The sequence below is a fragment of the Mytilus californianus genome, unplaced genomic scaffold, assembly GCF_021869535.1.
Source record: "Mytilus californianus isolate M0D057914Y unplaced genomic scaffold, xbMytCali1.0.p SCAF_4, whole genome shotgun sequence".
Taxonomy (NCBI): domain Eukaryota; kingdom Metazoa; phylum Mollusca; class Bivalvia; order Mytilida; family Mytilidae; genus Mytilus; species Mytilus californianus.
This window is the reverse complement of record NW_026262690.1, coordinates 28,456,554-28,479,478: the sequence shown is the minus strand read 5'-3', so window position 1 is coordinate 28,479,478 and position 22,925 is coordinate 28,456,554.

Below are 22,925 nucleotides of genomic sequence, written 5' to 3'. Positions count from 1 at the left end.
TGTCAATTTTATTTTCTATCAGATTAGTTGAAAACAGGCCAATTTCAATTGGTTTTCAGGACCGTAAACAAACAGAGCATGCATCTGCATGTGCCTAACAAAAAAAAAACACTAAGTCTTATACAGTGCATCATTATGCTTATAATATTTGATTTGAAAGTTTTGTTTGTCCATCACTGGATGAAAATTATTTTGGTTAGTCAAATTTTTACCAAAATATCTTTTTTACCCATTCTATATGTATAAAAGTTGATCTCAGTCTTTCAATGAAACTTGAAAGACTTTTCATATAGAAATAATAGACTCAAAATTGGGGCCTAATATCGCCCTTTACATTTTTTAGTCTGCATGTATCCCTTTGTCAGCTATAATATAAAAACACAGCTTGGTTTGATATTCTATATCACATTTAAGGAAGACTTTTAACTGACAAAATATTTATCCTTGTATACAATTGTCATGATTTTTCGCAAGAAAAAACATACATACATGTGTAGGGGTTCATTTCATCTGGTCTTAGTGAAGGTTGTCTATATACGGCTTTCCCAAACATAAATCAATATATATCCCCGTCATTTGCAATCTGATGGATGGTTGTCTCACTGGAAATCATACTACACTCCCCTTATTTTTATATAAACCTACATGCTTGGAAGGATATTAATGTTCATCATGCCTTAGGTACGATATTTGTATTAAGCTGTGGGGAAGTTATTTCCATGGTTTTGTACACAATACTTTCCTGTAAAACTTTCTAACATAATGGATGGTTTTCATTTCCATTATGTCTTGGGTGGAAATTATGTTACGAGGTCACAATATATATTAATTGTCATAATCATCCAAGCAAGACCACTCAAAATCAAATAGTTGATCAATGCTGATACTACATTTTGTCACTGACCCAAGTTACACCACCCCATAAAAAGCTTGATATAACTCTTAATTTAATGGTTACCATGTATGTATGTTTTTTCTTGCGAAAAATCATGACAATTGTATACAAGGATAAATATTTTGTCAGTTAAAAGTCTTCCTTAAATGTGATATGGAATATCAAACCAAGCTGTGTTTTTATATTATAGCTGACAAAGGGATACATGATGCCATATAAAGTTTTAAAGGGACATAACTGAAGAACTGTAAAAGTGACACTACCCAAATTTGTAGTTGATCTGACTTTTCTGGTAATAGGTATTGTGTATAAGTTTCATAATATATGGTTGAGGCAAACTTAAGTAAGAGAACGGAAACTTTTATGTTTGTAAAGGGGCATAACTCTAGAACAGTAAACGTTACACAACCAAAATTCGAACTTGATCTGTGTTTTGTGGTAATAAGCATTGTGTAGAAGTCTCATACCATTTGGATGAGGAAAACTAAAGTAAGAGAACGGAAATGAAAAATTCAGCAATTTTCATTTGAAAAGGGGCATAACTCTAGAACGGTTAAAGTGACGCCACCAATTTTAAACTTGATCTGTATTTTGTGGTTATAAGCATTGTGTATAAGTTTCATAACATTTGTTTGAGGCAAACTTAAGTTAGAGAACGGAAACCAACTCAACACCAACACCGCTACGTAAGGGGCATAAAAAGAAATGGATTCCAAGACGTATACTTTCTTAAAGAATGATAATGATTCAAAACATGGACACATGTACCTTCTTTCAAAAATTCATAAAATAAATCTAAACATAATTAATGAGGCATTGCGAACTGGTCAGATAGTAGGAGACATTAAATGTTCCTTACCGACCAATTATCAATAAGTGTAACTCTCCCACGAGACGCATTGAGAGATTTCTTGATCTAATTATAAAACCATTATTGATTTTACATTCGATATACAAAAGATTTCATTAATAAAATTGAGTCACACGAGGTCAAAAAAGCATATAAACGCATGCCAACAAAAATACCTTGCGAGGTAGTAGTTGGGAGACTTTTGAAAAGGGACCCATCATGGCTTAAACAATTTTAAGCAAAAAATCCCGAAACACTGATAAAATTCTGAATTATAGGCAACAAACATTTATTTAGTAGCAAAAACGGTTTAAAGTCTTGAGATTTATTACGTATGTTGGTTGAAGGAACCGCATTTCATAATAAGTTTAAATTTTAAAACACAAATTCAGATATATTTATTAAAAAAATGTTGGTCTCAGTATATTATGTATTTTCAATCTTAATTCTTATATTGATAAATAATTGCTTAAACAAATACCCGAACGTAAGATTAAATACACTCTTTTTCGAACTTTCCAATGTTTACAGAATCCATTGTATGCTTATTCAGTGTAAAAATCTAGAGTTAATTGTTTTGTGTATTTGTATTTTTTTTCTCTTTTGCATAACATATCTTTTAAAGACCTCATGAAAGATTAACATGCAATTGTTACATCTTTTTCCTTATTTAAAAAATTATATAATATATTTTTTATTATTAAGAATATGATTATTTCCTGGGAATATTAACAAACAGTCTTTATTTTATTTGTTTTATTTTCAGTTTTTGAAACGGACATTTTTGTTTATCGGATTTGTCAAAATGACATGTGCATAAAATTTATTGTTACAAATCAACAAATACCAAAGCCTACTAGAACTCATTATGTGGAAACCACAACACCATTAATATCTGACACTGATGTTCGATACCATAGGTTGTTAACTTTCACTTGTTTATCAAACGTTGCAACTGTCAACTTTGCTCAAGTAAACACTTACGATGCATAAATATAGCTTTATCATACATGTTTGGAAGTGATCTATAGATACATTTAGTTTATTATCATATATCAGATAAGAGAATAAGCGATTTGTGACAATTTCTTTATTGCGACGTTTTAAATATCTCAGGTACCCCCGTATGGAGGTGCTCTTAATTGCAGGAGGCTAATACAGATAAGATGAATAAGTGTTCCGAATGAAAAATAAATTAGCTTCCGATTATTCCTCCATAGACTATATCAACAGTACCCATCAGCGTGTGTGAAAACAGAACCTATGTCAATTAAGAGCCGGAAGTGAAAATAGAACCATATGTTACACATGCGTTATAGCCTACTTATAGACATATATATCTACCCAAAAGATAATGTGAACTGTCACGATACAGGACTTATTATCAAATTAAGTAGCTGATATAAACACACTTTCTACACAATTATCAATGGACATCATTAAACTGCTGAACTGATAATAAAAAAATGCACGAATTAAATGGCAACATTTAAATATCTTTCTCTGTTAAAGACACATAAGTTTATGTTCTGTTTGGCACTGATGAATGAGAGTCTGGATGGGGTTTACAGAAAAGAGAATAATGGTAAAAAAAAGGTGCAGAATAAATAAAGAATAGAGAAAAAATTGGCAAAAATGATAATAAAAAAATAGAGAAGAGTATGGTGAACAATTATAAAGAATAAAGAATAATGGGCATGCAAAATAAATAATAAATATAGAGAAATGATCTAAAAAATTAAAGAATAAAGATATAAAGGAACCCCCATCCAGACCCTCATGAATATTTGGTTCCAGTTCTATCGTAATTATTTACAAACGCTTGTTGACCTTAATTTTGAAGATACAATTGTACCAAAAAAAAAGAAATTATTGAAAGCTTAGGTATTGGGTTGATGAACGCTTCACTGTACCAGTAAAGTAAAAAAAAATGTGTATTTATTTTATATCTGGGACTAATTGAAACATTTATCTATTAGTCCCAGTTTTATACATATTAAATTAGTCTTATTCAAAATTAGAATGTAATATGTGTTTTTTTCAAAGATATCAGACAGAACAATCATGACAATGTCTATAATTACTACATTTATGAGTATTTCTAAAATATTAAAATACGATTACTATTACACAAGCATTTTCTCCCCCGTGAAAATTACTTTGATTGAAATAACTTAAGTTCATTGACCAGAAAGTGAAACTATTTATGAGTAAAACAGAGGTTGGAATTTAAAGAGAAAGATTAATTTGACGTAGTTTATTTATGTAGGCATGTAAATGATTAAAAATCTTTAAATGACAAAAAAAATATGATTATCTACTAAATGTCTACATTATTAAAGCGTCAAAACGAAAGCGATTTTTTTCTTCGTTCTGTTTAGTGGACGACTATTTGATTTTCGGGGGAGGGGTGGGGGGAGGAAATCCGCTAAAAAAATATGCATGCGTAGCCATGAACAGATGTAAATAAATAGCCAATCCACAAAAACCCAGAATATCAAATGCCCGTCCCCTTAAGTAAAATAAGGATGAAGCCATGTAAGAGGGTATGGATGGGGGATCCTTAATTTCTGTCTTCTTTAAATTTTTAGGGCATTTTTCTTTATCTGTAAGAATAACGCTTAAATAATTTTACAATTAAAATTTTCTGTAATTGGAGGATTTCTTTATTCTGTACATCGTTCATTTCTCTAATCAGTAAAGTATTACACAATTCTTTTATTTTCCAGTTATTCTCTATTCTTTATATTTTCTGCTCATTTTTCTCTATTCATTATACGTGTTATATTTTTTTGCCATATTTCTCTATGAATACCCCATCCAGACCCTCATGTTATTGTAACGTAAATCTCTGTAATTTATTGTTATACTTACACTGTATTTTACCCCTCTGAATTTTTAAAATCTTCTTTCCCTTCGAAAAAGACTGAACAACGATACACCTATGTCTATATATATATATAAGGTGTATATATGAACCAAGTCTGTATATGGAATATATATAACGTGTTAATCCAGAACCAAACATGCAAATTTAGAACCAACGCATTGTTAATCCAGAACCAAGTATGTATATGGTATATATATAACGTGTCAATCCAGAACCAAACATGTAAATCCAGAACCAACACCTTGTCAATCCAGAACCAAGTCTGTATATGGTATAAATTTTACGTGTCAATCCAGAACCAAGTTTGTTTATGGTATAAATATAACGTGTCAATCCAGAACCAAACATGTAAATCCAGAACCAACACCTTGTCAATCCAGAACCAAGTCTGTATATGGTATAAATATAACGTGTCAATCCAGAACCAAACATGTAAATCTAGAACCAACACCATGTTAATTCAGAACCAAATGATTTAATCTGTTTATGGTATAGATATAACGTAAGCATCCAGAACCAAACATGTTAATCTAGAACCAAGTCTGTATATGGTATCTATATAACATGTGAATCCAGAACCAAACATGTAAATCTAGAACCAACACCTTGTCAATCCAGAACCAAGTCTGTATATGGTATAAATACAACGTGTTAATTCAAAACCAAACATATAAATCCAGAACCAAAAAAGTAAATCTAGAACCAACGCCTTGTCAATCCAGAATCAAGTCTGTACATGGTATATGTATAACGTGTTAATCCAGAACCAAATATGTAAATCTAGAACCAACACCTTGTCAATCCAGAACCAAGTCTGTATAACCGAGTCCCGATAAGTGTAAATCCCGAATTCCAGCAAAAATAAAGGCCAAATCCCGATGTATTCTTCAGCTGAAAAAAATCTTTACGTTAACCTCATTAAAGTGACCATATTATTTCAATAACAGAATTAATTTGAATTTAGTATAAAAAGATTTTTGACATTCAGTAATTAAATTTTGGATCTTTTTTTTTTTACATGTAAATGAAATTGAAAGGTAATAAAATAATGAAAATCACATATGTCACAGTAACAGTTAAAGGGAGATAACACTTTTTAATTCAAATTAACACCAACCGATTTTTATTTACTATTATTGATTGTTTTTGTAATATAATTCGTTGTTAATAAGTCATCAGGAGTAAGATACTGACTTGACCAATGATTATTATATATATATACACTTCCTCGATCAAACTAATAATACATTTATACCGTTTCCAAAATTTTGGTTCTTAGTAGCCTTATATATATGGTATTAAGACATGTATTGGTTCCAGAATCACTTCCGGGTCTCAAATAACTTGGTTCTGAATTAACACACGCTGACGTCTACTTATCATTTAATGTTATTTATAACCAATGAGATAACGTTAACAGATTAACCACGTCCAGCCTCTGACTAATCAGACCGTATCACCATGGTAATAAATATGCGCGAACCCTTAGGGGTTCCCGCAATAATGTAATGTAATTATAAGTATCTGAAACTAATCAGATGCCGAATTTTCTCTCTGATGCGATTGAAAATACAGTAAGAAATATGCATCGAATATTTGTCCAATCTATTTATCTCTCCGTGAAATAACGTAAGCATGATAGCTATAGATATAGTTTTTTTTCTGACAAAAATAAATGATAGGGCATGTGTGTGCATGTCATTCACATTATATGAATAGGGTTTGGTTTCTTAATCTCTTAGCTGCTCCCCTGCCACAAAAAGGTCGAAGTCCCCCCTCCCAAGTCCAAACTCTAAAATGTTTTCCTACTCCAAAATTTTTGGTAATATTTTAAAATATTTCTCTTTTTATAATAATGGTACGTAATTTTCGTGCTTGCTTATTAGCTTACTTTTTCATGGAAGAATTAAGTAGAGGAAGAATAATAATTGTTCCTATTAAGGGCCCTTGTTGGGCAGCGTGTCATTTACACTCATTAGACTATGATTTGGTAAAACATTTTCACATTGAAATGAAATATTAAATGTTCATATATCTCATAACCCTACATATATTAGTTTATCTTATATAAATCCTATATATAAGCATGTACATTTTATTCCATACAGGACCAGAAACATAGAATCGTTACTATAAACAACGTTATGTTTTAAATTCACTATGTTCAAACGAACATAAAGTATTTATGTGCTAAATCTCTCTAGATTTTTGTATTGCATACATATCTGACCACATTCAGATATGTATACCTTTATACGATAAAGGCATAATAGAAAACCAAATACATAGTTAGGTACTGTTAGGCGCAATGACCATCTCAAGTTCAGTCTAATTAAAACCAGCCCCCACTATCCACTTGCGTTTGTACAAACGCAAGTGGATAGTGGGGGCTGGTTTTAATCAGACCGTCTCGATTTTGATAACAAGATCCAGAGATCACAATATCTTATCAAACAGTTCATACTTTGAATAACGGTAACCATACACATCTACGAAAAAACGTCTCTCATAAACATCACAAAATTTCAATCTGATCAACAATAAAAGACTACAATCAAGCACCTACAAAATATATACAAAACATGTTAATTCTTTACATACAACTTCAATACATTATAAATCAGAAGTCTTAATGAAAATCAGACTTCAATACTAAGCAAACGTACGACAATGGTCACTGCCCAAACCTCGATAGTTAAATCTCGTGCAAACTTCCTTTATATATATACTGACCGCCAAAGCCGGTTTAAACCGGTTTACAACTATTGTGAAAACACAATAGAATTAATTACATACTTCAAAAATCATACGCGAACCGCACATAAATATATTTATTTTAAGTATATTGATTTACGTTTTGTCTAAAATCTAGACATTTAATAATATAATTCCCTTAAAATTTTAGGACAGACAAATTTTCATTAGTAAATAGCTTAACAAATTTTGCCACATTTGAGAGATCTGAAAAGTTTTGACAAATATTGTTTATCTTGAAAAATATCTCTCTATCATCATTGTATGCTGGACAACTGAAATAATAAAATGTTGTTTATCTTCAACCAAATTATGAGTACATTTCTTACAAAGCCTCTGATCTCTTTTTATATATGACGTTTTATATCTGTCTCTTTTTTTTGAAACCATTGGCACTGATTCATATTTTATACATATGGCAGTTCTGAACCGAAATTTAAGAAAGATAGACAAATTTCTTTAGGAAAACAAGTTTTAGGTTTAAAATAAGTATCTAATTTAGTACTGTTTGCATCTGTTCTTTTTGTTCCAAAATGTATGGATGAATACCAGCATTTGCTATCATTAGTAAACAAGTTTTTGTTAGAGGTTAGAGGTTTAGGTATCATACAGTAAACCATGTCCCATATTTAAAAAAAAAATTCTAAACCAATATTTCACCGTTGATAATACACCGGCAAATACAAAAGGAAATTCTTTTAGTACAGCTAAGTTAGAGGACTTTTTATTTACACCTAAAAAAACTTCAATGATCTAGAATTCGATTTATCTAAAGAAAAAACATTTATGTAAATGTGCTGTAATACATATATTCATTTTCTTTCTGGCATGCTGTAGAGCTAGTTTTGAACATACCAAGGTTTTAATGTATTTACACAATTCCCGCTTTGATGCACATTTCTATAAGAATTGTTTTAGTTCTGCCTAATCCATCTGACAATTGTTCAAGCAAAAATTAATACTTGACCGTAACATCTAGTTTTTTTTTGGTTTTTACATATCTAAAATTGAGAATGGAAATGGGGAATGCGTCAGACAACAACCCGACTTAAGAGCATAAAACAGCCCAAGGCCACCAACACTGTGTCTAAACTTCCCCGGCAAAAAATGTTTGGACTCAATGGTATCTAATACCCTGTACGGTGACGGACCATCAACAGACAGAGAAAATGTAGGTTTCTGGTTATTTATTAGTTATTTTTATGATATCGAAGAAAATAATTACATATTTAACTATTTTCGATTGTGAGATGTAATATTTTCTCCAACCGTTCTAGATTAACGGAGAAATAAGTGAAAATGCACGTCAAAATGATGAATTGAGTGAACCTTGCCTCGAATTTGTTTAATTTCTCGTTAAATTATGCACATTGTACAAAAAGAAAGGTACGGAAAGAAAGATATTGACATGGAGATTGCAAGACTAGTCACTTTGAGCACCTCACTACTTGTATATCTGTGCATGGAACGAATGTAATAGGTCATGTCAAAATGAAAGGACCCGGTTTCGTCAACATGTACGACCCGGTTTCGTCATAGATTTCACAGAGCAGAACCCGGTTTTGTTATACAAAAAAATGCATAATCGCACAACATAATTAAACTTCAGCGTTTAAAAGGAGTTTTGATGGATCGTTAGAAAACAATGTCTTTCAATGGAAAACTTATTATTTATTTGAATATGAAACACTCGAATTCCTCCTTTATTGGAACAATAATAATTTTAATTTTGCTTTGTTTTTAAAAAAATACTTCAACTACGAAATACAAAGAATCAGGCTATAACGCAAATTGAGGTTTAAGCTCTCTATACGTTTTTATATGAATTTTGTAAATTTAAGTGTTTGAACTTGGAGTGTACTGTCTTGAAAATTGAAGCACGCAAATTTGATATGGGATTTTCTTCCACAACAGAATGGTTATCTTAATAAGTAATCCACTGTACCTAGGGGTGTAATCTTTCCGATGATCGTTTAGAATAAATCAACTTAAGACTAAATATACATTATAAGGCATGATAGTATTAAGACAAATGTATACTAGTATGCATGCAGAATCTCCATATAATATGAATTTACATGCGGAGTAAAGGATTACAATAATCATGCGTTAAATTTTTTTTTATCCCTACTTGCAACTATTATACTGAGTATAAATTAGTATAATAGTCTCAATCCATCCAGAAAATGCAATAAGGATGATTTTATTGATAGTTTTATAAATAAACGGTTCTTTTATCTCTCCATTGTGCTAATATGATTATCATACATTGGCTGATTTTGGATTTTTCAAAGTGACCGTAATTTCAACTGATAATATACCGCCGAGCGTAGCGAGTGAACATTTTTAGGACGATTTTATGGAAAAAAAATCGTGAAAAACTTGATATAATAATATCTTTTGGGCCATCAATGGTTGGGGTGGGTGGGGGTGTTTAACCTAAACTCTGCCTGGATCTGCCACTGAAGTTATATGACTAAATCGTATACCATCTTAAAATTTTATAAGAAATAAGAAAATAGGGACACCCGCGAAATTGGATGTATGTGGGTTGGATTATCTTGTTTATTCTAAGAATATCCTGAAAATTCCCATTGATATTTTGGTACCGTCGGAATGCAAGACCAATAGATGCAAATTCGTGGTGGCTTGAACTATTTATATATAACTTCATATTTCAGAAGTTACATTAGAAGAACTGACTGCACCATACCTTGCACACAGATCTTTTATGTTACAACTTTCTATCTGTCATATGTCCATTGCCCTTGACCTCATTTTCATAGTTCAGCGATTTCCTAACAAAATGAAAGACTGTTTTTTATCAAGTGAATTTCACGCTGATAATGGTTGATAGCTATGATCAAGATTAACACTACTAGTTCAAGTCCTTATGGTTGGCTTTAGCTCACCTGACCCAAAAGGAAAGTGAGCTTTTCTCACCAATTAGCCACAAGGGGCCTCGGTGGTCGAGTGGTCTAAGTAGTCTAACTACTGTATCACTAGCCAGTCAACGCCGAGGTTGTGAGTTCGAATCCTGCACGGGGCAGGTGCACTCGACTCCAATCTTAATTGACTAGGATTATCAGTTTTCCTACCGAAGGTCGGTGGTTCTCTCCGGGCACTCCGGCACTCCGGCTTCCTCCAACAATAAAAACTGGCCGCCACGAAATAGCACAATAGTGTTGAAAGTGGCGTTAAACACCAATCAATCAATAAAGAGTCTAAAGAGCATATGTTTTACTGTATTGTATGTTTTTTACCGACTTTGAAATCAATTGTTTTGATTTGATTTGATTTGACAATCATCATTGGGGTATTTAGTTTAAAAATGTTATCGTGATCGATGACCCCGCTTGTCAACCAAGATGGCCGACGTGGCTAAAAAGAGAACATAGTGGAAAATGCAAGTTTTGTCTATTATTTTGAAAGCCGCAATAGATAGAGAAAATTCAACAGGGACAGATATATTCAAAATGATGAGCTCTAACTTTTGTCCATATACATCAAAACTCTCACACGAATTCTTATAGGAGTTATTGTCCTTAAATGACAAATTTCGCCTTTTTTCATTTTTGCTTTTTATCTTGAAATATATAAAAGATGGAGAGAAAATTCATATATCAAAAATGATTAAAAAGGCAAGATCTACAAATAAGTCGACTTGTCCGATATCCTTTTAAGGATTAATGCCCTTTAATTACGATTTTTACAGCGGATGACCGTGATGTCATTCAGGTGTTTTGCTATCGCCTAGATTTCCATTACGTAACATTCGTTTTGGGTTTTTAACCGATCTATAAACATGATGAATACGTAGACATCATCAAGTGCAAACTAACATTCTTTATCGCTTATTATAAATTCATTTCTTCAATGAATACTCATCAAATACTTTTTAAAGAAGATAAATTAATGATATTAAAATGTATATACATATAAGTAAAAAATCATTAATATCTATGCACACGCATGCGGAAGAATATCTCAAGAACGTTTGCAATCTCAAGGAACGATAACTCTGCATGGATGATTAAACATTTTTGCGGGAAAATACGAATGCCTACTCAAATCCATTCTTTTAGAAAAATCGAATTATTACAGAAGAGTGTCCACCATGCACTTGCACTGCACTATTATTGATATAGTAGAATAGAATGATATACAAATGCATGAAAATTATATATACATGTAACTGTAATATAAAAGTATTAATATAATATATAACAATAAACCAGAGTATACTGATTTGTATCACTACAATATAATAGTCATTATGGTGAGGTTGAATTCCCTGTCATTAATTTATCATCCACGCACGAACTTGTCCCAGTAAAAAATTATATCTGTACATTAACCTCACTTTCAGGTATATAGATGTGATTTTTTTTCTGAGACAAGTGCTTGTCAGACCATCCACAAGAACTTGCGGTCATCCGATGTTCAGTACTTCAGTACTTTGATTACCTTTGTTTGCGTTTTGACATTAAAAGCTGAAAATTCCACAGCTATGTTATGTACGTGCTCAAGAGTGAAAACTCGCATTGGTATGAGTACCATAGTATATATAGTACCAGAAAATTTGGCGGGGTTGCATGCATGGTTAATTTGTGCAGAATAGTATAGACTAAAGTCTTTTTCTGACTGTCCGTCAATGAACGAATGAATGAATGAATGATAGTAAATATTGTTAACAAAGCCGAAAGTATAGTAAAACATTCTAGCTTTACTCTTTAAATAAATTAATATGGTGACACAATCATACAACAACTTTTTATTTTTACATCATTACATACTAGTTTAGTAAACAAAAAAATATCATAATTATACAAGAAATAATGTAAGTACATGCTATAAAGTATTTATGTTCCATTTAAACTTAGTTCGAAGATAAGTGCAATATGGTATACGTTTTGCATTCGAAAAATATGTACTATCTTTTTCTAAAAGTTCTTGTTTAAAATAGATTTAAATACGACAGTTTTGTTTTACAATAACATATATATTGAATTTCTTTCGACGGACTTTGTTCAGAATAGTGTTAACGTTGATTTTCATAAACTTGTGGTTTCATCACAAAACAAAACCGGGTCATATACAAAGACAAAACCGGGTCATTGTGTAGTAAACAACATTGACAAAACCGGGTCCTTCCATTTTGAAATGACCCATTTCTTTCGTTCCATGCACAGAAATACAAGTAGTGAGGTGCTCAAAGTGACTAGTCTTGCAATCTTCATGTCAATATCTTTCTTTCCGTACCTTTCTTTTTGTACAATGTGCACAATTTAACGAGAAACTAAACAAATTCGAGGCAAGGTTCACTCAATTCATCATCTTGACGTGCATTTTAACTTATTTCTCCGTTAATCTAGAACGGTTGGAGAAAATATTACATCTTACAGTCGAAAATAGTTACATATTTATTCATATTCTTCGATATCATAAAAATAAACCAGACTCAAGCTAGCGACCAGTTCCAGCGACCAATCAAGCTAGCGACCAATTCTATCGACCACTAAACTTAACAATGAGCATCAACACGTTAGAGAATCATTCAGAGATATGTCTGAAAATCACAAATTGACATTATGCTACAACGTTCTACTAATAAGAAATACGTAATATATCGCTTTTAAATGTTTAATGGACCACATATGTCTACATTTGCAATAAATAGGGGATGCAATAATAAAAAATCAATTTACGGTGAGAAAAATAAAAAGTTAAACTGAACAAGAAAGACGCTATATGCGGTAGAAAAATCATATAACGACTTTCTATACTCTTGGCATCCTCAAATATCGTGTATTTCCTTAAAATTCCTTTAGGTAAAGAATTACTATATCGGCCCGGTCAAAAAGAACATACAAGAAAGTAGTACATATTTCAAACAAAATAGTTCCTACGCATATAGCCAAAACTTTGTCAATAAGTGAAATATTTGGTTTATTTTGGTATAAATGAAAGTTTAATCACTTGGGATCACTATAGGACCCTTGTTGAAAGTCTCTTTTGAATGATAAGAAAAAAGAAATTATAAAGCAGGGAATATTTGCTCTGTTGCTCAGATTTTGCTCAGTACCTGTTTTTGTACTCCCAAATTTCCGGGAACCAGTCAACACATATAGGTACTGTTATGCTGATTTTTTTCCAGGAGAAGTAATGATAATGTATATTTTGCCATTGAATTACTGTCATATAATTTGAAGTTAGGACAATGGTTATTATTTTTACCATACTGGGTAAAAGGGCCGGACGGGGGTGCACTTTCCCACCCGGGCATTTCCATGAATATAAGGGCCTGGGACAAGCTTTTAATCCCACTAGGTGTGGGTAAAAACTTTGCCGTAGGGAACTGTACACAAAGACTGAAAAATGTGCCCATACCCATAATTGATAGGTAACTGAGACTTTGGGTGGCCAGTGAAGTCTTCAGGTGCACATTCCCACCCAGGTATTCATATGAGTTGAAGATATGGATAATAGCTTTCAAACTAACCACCTGTGATCAAGAACTTTGCCGTAGGGAAACGGGAGGATAGCGATTCCTGCCACCACCCCTGTGATGAAAAATGAAAAATTTGGTATGTTGTTGTGAGCTTCCGGTGCACTTTCCCACCCGGGCATTTCCATGAATAAAAGGGCCTGGGACAAGCTTTTAATCCCACTAGGTGTGGGTAAAAACTTTGCCGTAGGGAACTGTACACAAAGACTGAAAAATGTGCCCATACCCATAATTGATAGGTAACTGAGACTTTGGGTGGCCAGTGAAGTCTTCAGGTGCACTTTCCTACCCAGGTATTCATATGAGTTGAAGATATGGATAATAGCTTTCAAACTAACCACCTGTGATCAAGAACTTTGCCGTAGGGAAACGGGAGGATAGCGATTCCTGCCACCACCCCTGTGCTGAAAAATGAAAAATTTGGTATGTTGTTGTGAGCTTCCGGTGCACTTTCCCACCCGGGCATTTCCATGAATAAAAAGGCCTGGGACAAGCTTTTAATCCCACTAGGTGTGGGTAAAAACTTTGCCGTAGGGAACTGTACACAAAGACTGAAAAATGTGCCCATACCCATAATGGGCATTTCCATGAATAAAAGGGCCTGGGACAAGCTATTAATCCCACTAGGTGTGGGTAAAAACTTTGCCGTAGGGAACTGTACACAAAGACTGAAAAATGTGCCCATACCCATAATTGATAGGTAACTCAGACTTTGGGTGGCCAGTGAAGTCTTCAGGTGCACTTTCCCACCCAGGTATTCATATGAGTTGAAGATATGGACAAGCTTTCAATCCCACTAAAATGAAAAGCATATATCTATAAGCTATTTTGAAGAAATTTCCTCGATCAGACATAGACCTTACATTAAGTACATGAAGAAATTTCTTCTAATCAGAACATGAATGTTTTCGAAAGTTATTACTGTCTTTAACTTAAAAAACTTACCCAAGAGTCTATATTTTTCATGAAGAAGCTTTTCTCGGAGTTTCACCAAATTTCATGAAGACTCACAAAGTGTAATTGACGTCTAAAAACTTAAAACTTAGACTGTAGCTATATGTTAAGTTCAAAACAGAAATTTATCCGTTAATCAATAAAATTTGGAAAAATTACCTGGAATACTATAGATAAACATCCTGTCTCGTGGTATCATACGAGTCTCAAATTCAGGATTTGTTAAGTAACTTCCCTCTTAGAACAAAATCTTTAAAAAGAGTGTAGCGCTGTGTCTCCATTATTACGTTAAAGTGTTATTTGGGAGTAAATGTTATAAAAGTACATTCGTGTATTAAAGGTTCAAGGACATCTTGTGATAATTTCGGCAAAATCTGAATTCGGAATATCCCTATAAAAACAGGTGTTATAATGTTATCATTTATTTCGACCACTAACTGAAATTAATTCCTTTTTTTTATCTTAATAGATACTCGTAATCACGTCACATAATTAAAGTACTAAGAATATTACCCACTGAGTACCCTGTAGTTCACAGTAAAATATCAAAGGCACGGCACTGGGTATTGTGCTCAGGGCCGTAACTAGCCTCTTTTAAAAGTGAGTAAAAATATATAAAACATTTTCGGCGAAGGGTTTGGGGGCCACTAAAGGCCCCCAGAAGCTCTGGAAAAAATGACGCAAAATCGTGCATTCTGAGCGTTTCCCGGAACCTTTCTTAATCTAAAACGCAAGTTTTGTTTTAATTATTTTTTCGACAATATTCTGGTCTCAAAGCAAAATATATAGATTCAGTGTAAGACTTTTAGTTTTTGGGGACAACATCAAAAGACCGATATGTAAGATAAAGCAAAAATCGTAATTCACATAGTTAAGTGTGTGGCTGCTGTTCTTTTGTCTTTTTTTGTTATTGAGTTTCGGCTTGCAGGAAAAACGTATTATACCTGTCAATTATGTTTTTTTCAAATTAAGTTAAGAGGGGGACTGATTATCATTGATATAACTATATGTGAATTCAGTTTTTATAACACATTTCAATTACAACTTGATGTTGTTCCTAACTGGGATAGAAAGGGTACACTCAGGGTAGACCAAGGAAAACTGTTCTTAAGACCTCATTGCTACATTTTTGTGCTGTTTTAATATGTATACTGGCTGATTAATGTCGGCTCTGTCTGTTCTGGTCTTGTATTGTGTTTAGACTTTGGTGTAATTTTTTGTGACTCTAAAATTTATTAATAGCTACTTTAAGTACCGCTTAAGTCGACGCTAGGGGCCGTCTTGACCTTGTTGTAGGGTATGAATGATTCGTTCATTGTTGAAGACTCTCCGGCGATTATCAAGATGAAGAACAGGAATAAAAGCCCTGTTCATTGATAATTGTATGTTTTTCTATGTATTGTGCGCGATTTTGTCCAATGCACATTTACTCCATATCCCTTTTCTATTTAAGGGCCTGAAAACGGCTTAATGCAAGTTTACGCCCTTCAATGTAAAAGGTCATATGACAAAACATTATTTTTCTTTTTAAATGATTTGATTCCGGGAGATTGGTTGTCTCACTTTAATTTTAACCCATGTCAGCTTTTTAGTTAAACAGAAAAGAGAGTCAGTTTTGTATTCTTTAATATAAAGTTTTAATTTTCCTTGAAAAAGCGACCAATGTTTCTATGTTCGGTAGCTTCGTATCTTCTCAAAACATTTTCTCCAACAATATCTGGACATGTAACATTGCCAAACCACACAAACGTTCACCCGTCATTACCGACCACTTCGACTATGCTTTTTCAATATTTTTTATTTGTTATTATCAATGTTGCAGAGTACATACCTTTTCATAGACTTACCGATACATATTTTTACGATTTAAAGTAGTTTTTAAAATTAGACAAAAGGTCCTTAAATATAATAAAACTTAAGTTTAAAACAAAATTACTAATTTACAAATGAAATTCAACACTAAGACAATAGTCATAAAGAAGGGCAATCAATGAACAAAAGACAAACCCGGAGAACAGATAAGACACATAACGACAAACAATATAGACAATCAACATTGAAAACTAAAAATAAATGAGAAACTTGGATCCCGAAAAAAACAGGGTCGACGTTAGAGGATGAACAGAACTTGATTCTTGCAAGACACTCGCCGTGAAAACAATCTGATATGAAGACAAGCTTTTGTTTCAACTTTTTTTTTTAATTTCCAACAGGAGGCATTTGCCTCATTTGCCTCAATGTAGTTACGGCCCTGAACTGTGCTCTATGATGTACATGATATTTACTGACATCCATCTATGGTAGTAATAATGTTACCCGTATATCATATTTCTCACATGAATAGTAGCTTGAATACATTTTAAAACTTCTTGATAACTATATTGAATTGCAGCAATGGCGTTTATGTGGTAAACATTTTGTCATCCACCAATATATGTATTAGACACCGGCTACTTTAGAAACTACACAGATCTCATTTAGCTACATGTAGGACAGTTCATGCACATGAACAATGTATTTGATTATGTAAATTAAATAAAATATATACATTTGTATTTACAGATATTGCATAAGTCATCTAGATATTATTGAAGAAGATATTAGATAAAGTAAGGTTACAATGTAACTCCGGAATGTTTTTATATACTAGAGCTATTTTCAAACAGTTTTCTAATCTTTACCACCATCTAAAAATCGATGGAATCTAATTTATAATACATGCTTAAAAATGGTTTAAAACTACAATTTTAAAAGTTTATTATTGCTCTTGGTTGAGTTTTTAATATTTGGAAACAAATTAATAAATGCGACATTCATTCCAAAAAAAAAAAAGATAATTCTATTGGAAGTAAAGTGGTAAATTGTTTTTTTTTCAAATATAATTAAATATGGGTTGCTGTCTTATTGGCCTGAATATAACTCTCATTTTAATCATACTGCTAATACAAAACGTTACATGCAATTGTCATAATCAATCAAAATGACCGATGTGAATTGAAGAAATTAACCCTTTTGGGACCCTACATTGTATATCAGGAGGAAAATTCCGTAAATTTAAACAAAATTCAAATTGTTAAACAACCTCATTGATTACGGACATTATGAACATGTACATGCACAGCGATTTTAAACGTGTAGAAAGACATGCTCATTTGATTTTTGCAACAAATGATGTAAATATTTTCAATTTTTGTATACAGCTGTTATTACTTAAATTGATTAATCAGCATGCGTTCATGTATACATTAACTTCCTCATAACAATATTGTATTTTAACGCTTTAATATTTTGAGTGCCTCTGAGAACAGGTAATGCAATTATATATTCTTTTGAACATGTTTTGTTTTTGAAATTAGAGAATGTAAAGTGAACATATCCTTTGAACGCAACGATCATTCTTATTCTGTCTGTGCAAAGGTGGGATGCCTTTTTAAATGAATTATTTGCTTGTCAAACAGTTTTTTGTTTCTTAACGTTTAAAGTTATGTGAGTCGAAAATACCCTTCCCCAAAATAGGACAAAAAAATACTATACCTAATTATGTTCAACTACACTTCTTTATGTATGCTGTTTGATGCCAAAATGTCAAATAAATTCATGTGATTTCAAGATAAATTGGCATACAGATACATCTGACCAGTTCCGGAGTATTATTGTGTTACTCACAGTCACGTTATTTGCTTCATAATTGATAGAATTTCTACCAATGATCTAACTTGTTTTAAGGCTAGAAATGTTTCCAACTAACGAAGTGCTCCAAATATTCTAATTAATATTTTATATTTTAGGTCTGATAGTTTGTTGGAAGAAATTTCTTCCCATTTTCTAACAGCTATATGTTTTTCATATTAGATCTACATGTAGGTCTGATAGAAGACATTTCTCCAACTTACTAACTGCCACAAATATTTCATTTTAGGCCTATTTCTGATATAAAAACTGTTTTCCAACGAACTAACTGCTTCAAATATTTCATTGAAGTTTGATAGAAGAAATTTCTTACGACTTACTAACTGCCACAAATATTACATTTTAGGTCAGGTTTGATAAAGAAATTTTTCCAACGAACTAATAGCTACATGTGTTTCATTTTAGATCTAATTGTAGGTTTAATAGCAGAAATTTCTTCCAACGAACTATCGGCTTGGATTGAATATTTCATTTTAGGTTTAAATATGATTGAAGAAGTTTCTTCCATCGAGCGATCAGCTCGACGTAATTCATGTAACGTTTGATAGAAGAAATTTCTTCCAACGAACTAACTGCAATAGTATTATTTTTTAGGCATAAGTCTGATAAAAGAAATCTCTTTCAATGAACAAACTGCTGCAATGATTTTATTTTTTTTCTCGAATAATAGAAATTTCTTCCATTAAACTGACCTCTCTATGTACTTCTTCTAAGGTCTGAGAGAAGAAGTTTGTGTCGTAAAATATTCTCATAGTTTTACGCAAGTTTTAAATTTTTTTAAAATGTCTTCTAACCATTGAAGTTATCAAAAGCCGTTTGTTTGTACTTGGTAATTTTTGATACATTCATGAATTTTGCATATTTAAGTCCGCAAAGAGGACATTTCTGGATTTTCCTCTTTTACTTTGGACTGCATTTTTAGATCTTTCAAAAACATTAATGTATCAATGTCATTACAAAATTATACGCAAATTATATGAAAACAATGTTAAGCTTTTTTTTTTACCGATACAGATAGTTTAGTCATGATATTCAAAGGGGTGATGTTTACAAGGATATGTTCCAATATGTTCAATACAAATTCGATATTTCTAAATATTCAAATAACCATTTATCAGGACTTGGTGATAACAAAACGGTAATTGGCATTTTAAATATAAAAGTGCTGGTAAAATAATGACCGAGTTTGTTGGTTTATGGGACAAAAATGTACACCCACATAGTACATGGTGAAATTACGAAGAAGGCTAATAGGTGTTTAGAAAACTATAACTTTTGAAGAATAGAAACGATGTTTAGAATCACAGCAAATCAATAAATATTATTAAGAGTCATCTTCACAATATCTTATTAAGATTAATAAGATTGCTTTGTCATACATTAGCTTATGAACACTATACAAAATTAAAAAAATATGTATTAAAGAAACACAAATTATAAATAAAAAATAATGATAATAAAAATGAAAAGAAAAGAATTAGTTAAAGAAAGAAGATCAGACGTCAAATATGGTGAACTTAATAATCCAAAGTTTAATCATCTAAATTCTGTAAAAGTTAGCAGGCTTGTAGACATGGTAGAGGAAGACTATCCTGAATATCCTGAATATCTCGAAAAAGCTGATTAATTTATTTGTAATTTAACTGCAGTAGATTTACGCCACCACAGGTGCATACAACTAGTAGACACGTTAATAGAAATAAGAAGATGTGGTATGAGTGCCAATGGGACAACTCTCCATCCAAGTCACAATTTGTAAAAGGTAAACAATTATAGGTCAAAGTACGGCCTTCAACACGGAGCCTTGGCTCACACCGAACAGCTAGCCATAAAGGGCCCCAAAAATAGGCCCTAAAGATAAAAAAAGGCATAACAGTTAAAGGTATCCAAAACACGAATTCATAGGAAACTATGGACGCCATACATACATTAGAAAAGCATAGTCAATATAACCAAATATACTCGTCAGTAAACTAATATCCCGTAGATGTGATGTATCTAGTAGTAGTATGTACCTGTGATTGCAAAAATCTACTGCCGTCAAAACACGGACCAGTTCATCAGCATGTTCAAGGCGGGTGGGGGTTAGAATGGAGTATGTTCATGTAATAGATCATCATTTAATTTACATTTTTGAAAATACTACACAGAGAAACAACCCCCTTTTTCTACTACAGAAATCAATCAGAGGGTTCATTATTTGGAAATCAAGAAGCAGTGAACAATTAACTTTTTCAATCGGGTTGGTTGGACATGTTTTTGTACATGAAAATCACTGTATCAACCCATCTTACAACTCTTGAGGACTGGTTTGGACTAGGCGTTTTTATCAAAGAAGACGCATATAATGTCATCTCTATAAAAAATAACCAACTCCTTTGATCGGGTTGGATGGACTATGTTTGTATGTACATGTATATGCAAATCACTACATGAACCAATCTACTAACACATGAGAACTGGTTTGAACGAACGGTTTTCCAAAGAAGACATATATAATCTCATCTCCAAAAAAAAAATAAGTGTCCCTATTTTCCTACCAGATATTGTGAACAGTATGCATTTACAATATCCGAAACAGTCCAATGGTATTGATTTCTTTTAACAAAACAAAGATGTACCTGAACCACGCGAACTGGATTGTGTTTGATGATTTGATGTTGGGAAATCAAAAAAAATGTGAAGATTACTGTGTTTGTTGACGGCATAACAATGTCGACTTTGCATATCTCTCACAAAATTATTTCAAACAGCTCATACCGACCAAGAATCTTGATCATATTTATCGAGAATACTGTAGTGATATCACTAGAGAAGAGTGTTGTTCAGCTGTGCAATCGATGTTGGTCAGAACCACATCGGTACATCACCATTGATCTCGCCATCCAGAAAAGAGCAGAAATTGTTTAGATGATTTTCATAAAAGTTTAAATTAAGACTCTGAATCTAAATTAGAGACAGAAGCAACATCTGGAATATATATATTACACCCTGGAAAGATAGGTGTAATAAGCGCACAAAGAAATATGACATCAGATGGATGAAAAAGTAGGATTAAGAATATAAGGATAAGATAAAAGACTCGAGAGATGTTTTCTATCGATGTCGTATAGTCGTATAGCTAAGTGGGCAACGTTTATTGAAACCAAAAAGTGTGTGTGTAGAAAAGGGGGGGGATGAGTGTAAATGTGTGTGTATGTGCATTAGTGGGAACCCATTCAAATATAAAAAAGTATCTGTAGTAAGTGCTTTGCTGACAGTGCAGACCCTAAACAATTGTCGTGTCAGCAATTGTAGCCGTATCACCACTTGATACGATACACCCATCATCTTGAAAGACTGGAAAGGTTATGAGATTGCTATACTAATGCTTGAGACTTACAACTCTTTCCCAAACAGTCATGAGAGAAAAAAACATCATCAAGTATTCTCTGGACGAAGATGTGAGTTGGATCACCATTTCATTAAACACTGGTTCTTACGATATCGACATCATCACCAATGAAATCCAACGACAGTTACAACTAAACAAACATAAGTCAAAATTGTCATTGGTGCCAATAGTAGTTCTCTGAAAGCCACTCTAACTTAGCCAAAAAATACTATCAAGTAGACTTTAATTCTTTCAACAGCATCAACACGATGCGTGAGAAAAAATAACCTACGCATACAACAAGATAACATAGAAGGTGAACAGATTGTAAACAGACTTAGAATTTAAGTCAACAGTGAAATCATCGGTGGTAGTTATGCCAATGAATCACAAAAAAAAACACCATCTGCAGCTTTGTCCCAACTGTTACATCCACAGGACCACTTATCTAACTGATCAAGATGGACATCTTTTCGATTTGAGAGGTAAGCAGTTCACATACGCTTTCGTCTTCGCAAGATACATACATTAATTAACTCAAACGCGGTGGATATGAGTATGTTGTGCACAAAATAAGGTGAATGTCTATATTTATTTACCTCTCAGATAACTTACCCACTACCTTTGGAGATAAATTGTATTTACAAAATAGTAAACAATTCTTCGAAGGAATTGGTTTAATTCTTGGTCCCAATAGTCCTTTCAAAACATCCCTCTCTTAGCCATGTTGATCTAGATTGTAATACAATAGATGAAGTCGATTAATGAAAGCAATTGTGCCGAGAAACAAAAATAAAATCCACCGAAAATGAGTTGGCATAAGTGCTATGGGCCATTTTAGAGGCCATGCCTACCTCTACCTTTAGTATAATGGCCCATGTGGAGAATCTCTTAGTTTGGCCAGTCGGCAATAGTAAAGTTGGACTATGTGACATACTGGGTACCCTTTACTCTATGCTGACAAACTTGTACGGGTCTAGGGCATAAGTGCTCAGGGCTATTTTAGAGGCC